Source organism: Penaeus monodon, chromosome 3 (assembly GCF_015228065.2).
Source record: "Penaeus monodon isolate SGIC_2016 chromosome 3, NSTDA_Pmon_1, whole genome shotgun sequence".
In the NCBI taxonomy this organism is placed as follows: domain Eukaryota; kingdom Metazoa; phylum Arthropoda; class Malacostraca; order Decapoda; family Penaeidae; genus Penaeus; species Penaeus monodon.
The window spans coordinates 32,289,419-32,294,886 of NC_051388.1; positions in this window are offsets into that span (position 1 = coordinate 32,289,419).

Here is a 5,468-nt window from a genome sequence, read left to right on the forward strand (position 1 = left end):
ATATATGTATATATGTGTATGTATATATATATATATGTGTATGTGTATTTATGTGAATATATGTGTATGTATGTGTATGTGTGTACATATTTCTATGTATGTGTATGTGTATGTATATATATGTGTATGTATGTGTATATATATATGTGTATGTATGTGTATTGTTTTATGTATATATGTGTATGTGTATATATATTGTATATATGTGTATGTGTTATATATATATGTGTTGGGTATATATGTACCTGTTGTATATGTGTATGTATGTGTATATATGTGTATGTGTATTTATGTGTATGTGTATATTATATATGTATGTATTATTGTTTTATGTTTTATATGTGAAAGTATGTATATATATGTGTATGTATGTAATATAGGTGTATATTGTTATATATGTGTATATATGTGTATGTATGTGTACATATGTGTTGTTGTGTATGTTTGTGTATGTATGTGTTATATTTTGTATTGTATGTGTATGTATGTGATATATGTGTATATGTATGTGTATTGGTTATATATGTGTAGTGTATAGATAATTGTTTGTTTTTGTTAGGTGATTCTTTAATGAGAATAGGACTGATTTTGAATCAGTGAAAATCACTGCTTTGATTATTTTGATGTTTTGAATATGTAGTGGTCATAAAAGGTGGTAGAAAAGGGTTTTGTACGGGAAATGCTTCATCCTTTCCTATGTTTTAATGCTAGCTAACATGTTACCCCAATCCGATGGCTGGCATGTATGTACATACTATGCCCATTGTGATTTTACTTTTTTATTGTTTTTACCAGATGGCTTCATTTGTACTAGTCACCAATGAGCCAGTTACAAGTATGCTTGTCTTGACATTTTCACTTTTTCCTTTTTTTAATAATATTTTATGTTATCTTATGTTGCTGTTACTAATATATATAACCCTTATAGTAAAATGGCATTATTTTTTTATAGACATAATATGAGAAATTGCACAAAAATAAAATTTGCATACATTTGCAATGGCATTGAGTTAAGAATAATCATTGGTATCCAACCGGTCGCAAAGACACTGCTTCCCATCCATTTTAATCTTTTTTCTTTTCCTGCTCTGTCCTGGCTGAGGATCCTCGAACCTGATCCATCTATAAAAAAGAAACAAAAATTTTTTGAAATACACACAATACATACACAAAAACACATTATAGCACTGTTTGGGGTGTGTAATATTTCAAAAAGGGGGGGGAGGTTGCAGCTGCCCCTCCCCCACCAAAGGCCAAAAGGCTTTAATCTTAATTAATTGTCTTGATTTTTTTTCTTCACATATTAACCCAAAACCGATGGGCAACGCCATGCCCACTGTGATTTTATTTCACTAGTTGTTCTTACACATAGAAGGCTCCACAAAAATTAAGTCACCAAAGAGCCAGTTGCAAGTACTACCTGTCTCACCTCTTTACCTTTTACATTATAGTAATTATCATGATTATAATAAAAATGACACCATCGATATTCATAGCATTAGTAAGAGTAAAAAAGTTTTTACCACCAATTCAAGGAAAGGTGAAAGCAGGTAATGTCACAAGGGCTATTAATTGACTCCTTTGTGGCTAAGCACTTACAGAGCCATCTATGTGCGGAGACCCTTAACAAGAAAATAAAAAAAAAGCCCAGTATTTTCCAGCTGGCATTGAGTTAAACATACATATCCCTGGTTACAGCTTAACTATACCCTTAGATTAGTATAATTTTTTTTAAGCAGATTCTGCTGAAAATATACCCTTGGGCTTAATTAAGAGTCTCCTGGAAATCGCTTTGGATTCACCTCTCCTTTATGGGCATAGTGAGTGCCCTTTGGAGGTTTACGTTGTTCTTTTTAATTTTATTTTCCTCAAGGAATTTCTACATCTCCGATGCTGGTAGTGATGGCAAGTTTCAATGAAGATTCCCCTCGCAGTCATCAATTCAATCACCTGAAAAAATACCATTAATAGACAAAAGAACAAAGATTAAATTGATTAGACAATCAATACTGAAAGATAACTTCTTCAGTCATTTCTGATGTTAAGATTGAATTAAAGTATGAGTGGTGATTAAATTTTTTCTCATTATTGGTTAGTATTAATAATGATTAGAATAACTGGAGCTTTTCTAATCTTACCTGTATGTCATTCTTGTTGTCTTGGATGCTCAGTTTTTTTGCAGCCATTCGACAATCCTTTTTGCATCCATTTCTTCCCTGTCTCCTAGTCAGCACATTGCAACAGTAAAGTTGACACCTCTCGTGTGTCTCCAAGTATAGTCAGCTTGTTGACGCCTATCACATTTCTCCTCTTTTTCACTATTTGCTTCTACCATGATCTGAAAAAGAAAAGAAAGAAAAAGAAAAATTATTTGCTCTTATTAAAAAACTATCATATGGACAGTCAAGTTTGATCATTCTGCATTTCTGTTTTCCACTTCGTGTTTCTACAAAGAAAAAAGAAAAAAGAAAAAGAAACCACATGGTGAGACGTATTCTTCGTTACAAGATGCGCCCGGATTCACAGATTTATGTATGTGAATGGTGATGGCATGTTGCCCACTTAGGGTGCTTTCTTTTCCTTAGATGCTCTTGCTTGATATCTTTTGGTGCGCCCTTGCCTCTCTTGTTAAACACCCCACCTCCAGGAGATATGCAGTGAATTTGGGCTCCAAGAGAACTTGTAGTCTACACCCAAACCCTTTCACAACTTGGATAAGTGGTAACCACTTGCCTGAGTGAGTGGTGGAGTGGCCACCTGTAGGCAGTTGGCGGGTAACCTCGTTATGAAAAGGTGTGAGTGCGGGCTGGAGGAAGACTCCTGTTATTGGTGCTGTATTCGTGTTCTGTGTAATCACATGTACTCTTAACCATGCTTGATCTTAGGTGTGATATTTGACTTGACATTAATAAAACTGTGAAAATGGATACTGGTATCTTGATTCTGTAGACCTAGGCTTTCCCCATGCCCCTTTTAGTAGATTGTGGTTTGGCATTTACTATTTGGACTGGTGTCTTATCTCTTTGGGAGTGTTTTTTGGGGGGTTTGGTCCCCACAGGTATGGTGGGTCTGAAGATGAAGGGGATAAAGGGGGGAGCGGTTGTCTCCCCATTTGGCAAGGGCATCCTATGTTGCTGTTGCTGTCGTTCTTCAATTGAATTTGCAAAGTTCGGGCTTCGCCCGGGCCTTCATACTGGGGGCCGGGCCTGTTCACATTTATGCCTCACATTTTGTTCTCTGACACACTATCTTACCTGGTGGCGGTATTACCAGTGGTGTCTCTGCAGGGTTTAAAAGCTTTGGGGCATAATCTTATACCCCCGGGGGCTGTTTGGCAACCTTGTCTCAAAAATTGTGTCACAATTCTGAAATTAATTTTCCAACGTGGCGTTGGGTCCCAAGTGCATAAACACCTGTCTGTATGATCTGCCATGCGAATGGTCCCCTAGTCTAATTCTGTGAAGAATGACTCAGTAACTTTTTTGATTGTTTCAGATTTGCGTAGCGTCAATGGCGCTGTGGAGTTGTTGTAGACCCAAATGCCCTTTCCCTCAGGGGACGTGGGGCTTGGTTCCATGATCGCAACTGCCCTGATTGACGAGGAGGCATTGTCTTTTACCCTATGGATTGGGGGCATCCCTTCTGAAAACCGGTGCCTCATTGGGGTTTTAAAAGGGATCAACTGATCCCAGTGAAGTGGGTTTTACTGCCCGGAGGGGAGGGTGCAGACCCCTACTTCTGCTTTAATAGGTTTAAAGTTATTGTTTCTTTCTCCTTGAAAAACCAAACAGAAAACTGGATAAAGGGTTTTGGGCCCCATGCAGTACTTCAAAAAAAGTCGGGTGGGGGTCCTTCCTTGGAAGTAGTTTTTTTTGAACTGGTAGCGTATAAAAAAACTCCTGTTAGACGCCAGGAGTTTTTTTGTAAACATTTGTGGCTTGTTCTAGGCAGCTTAGGGGGTTGTTCCCGGGAGTTTGGGACTTTTGAAAAGAACTTAGATGCCATTAGATCAATTTGTGTTTCAGTGGAGGTTGAGGGCCTTCATCCCCCTTGGGGGCACCAGAATGACCGGGAGCTTATTTTAAACGTCCCCAAATTTTTCTTTTAAATTTTGGCTTTGTGGCAATCGGGAAAAAGAAGCTAGTCCTAATCAACAGATGCCATTTTCATGAAGTTTTATACTTTATGTCTAGCTCCTATGTGTCTCCAGACTTTACTCTCTACAGAAAATCTTTTTGGTTGGGGAAACCCAAGTACAGGACCTCCTTTTTAAAGGGAGATTCTCAGATTTGTGTTTTGAACATTTTCCTAAAGGCCAGGGCTTTGGTTTTTGGTGCAAGATTTTAGTCCTGCCCTACAGCACTCCTCGATACAAGGTCCAGACAGCACTGGGCTTTTTTAGGCAGGTGGTCCTAAAGATGCGAGATCTCTGCATAGATCATCTTGCACCCACGGGAGGTGTAAGTTGGGGATGCGGGCTTAGGGGTTAAAAAGGGCGGGACTGAGGACCCACCCTGGGGTTTTCCCATTTTCTAGTAGCTGTACATGATGGGTGACCTTGGAATCGACTTTGGCTGTTCTTTTCCTGAAATAAACACCTATCCAACCAGGGCTTTCCTCTGATTCCCTTCTGGGGAGTCTCCTGAAAAGCGAGGCTTGCTAATTTTAACCTTCAACGGTCTAGGAAAACTCCACTGAAATGACATGCTGTTTTGCTAAGAGCAGGCATGCGTGTACTGTGCCATGCCCCATGTGAAAACCCTGGAGTTGTTCATGTGGGGGCCATCTTTTACTGGATCGGCTTAGACCATTCTCTGACGTCTTCCCAGACGCGAGGAAAGATGGGGGGGTACTTCCCTGGTCCTTTTTTTTAGAATGGGCTATGATAGCCCTTTCCAGCTCTGGGTAAGTGGAATTTCCCGGACTGTTGATGATTGCAGGATGCAAGCCCACCTGCCCCGCCTAGGGGGGGAAATGATGGAGTACGTATCCCCTAAAACCTGGGGGTGTGCAAGAACTTTTTTTGTAGTTTTTCTTAATTTTCCCCCAGAGAGAAGATAACTCTGAGTTTCGGTTTGGCTGCCCTTTCTTATATAGCAAGTCTGCCCGGTTTTAGGATTTTTTAGTTTGCCCCCAGTTTACTGGCAGACTGTTGCTGCTTGTTCTTGCAAGAAATCCTGCACCAGACTTTAGGGGCCGGTGGGCGTCGGGGCGGCAAATTTCCTTGGCACCCTAATGCTTTTCCCTTTGGAGGGCTAGTTGCCGGGGGTTCTTTGCCCTTTGGAAAAGTTTTTTCACTTATTCACTCTGCATTAAAATACCGGGGTCTTTTAACCTGGATCTGGGCCCTGTTTTAGGTATGTCTGTGAGGCAGCTTGATTATGGCAGTGATAAGGGTGGCTTCCCCCCCAAGGGGGGACCTTTTTCCCAAAAATTTTTTTTTTTTTTCTTTTTTGGGGGGGGGGGGT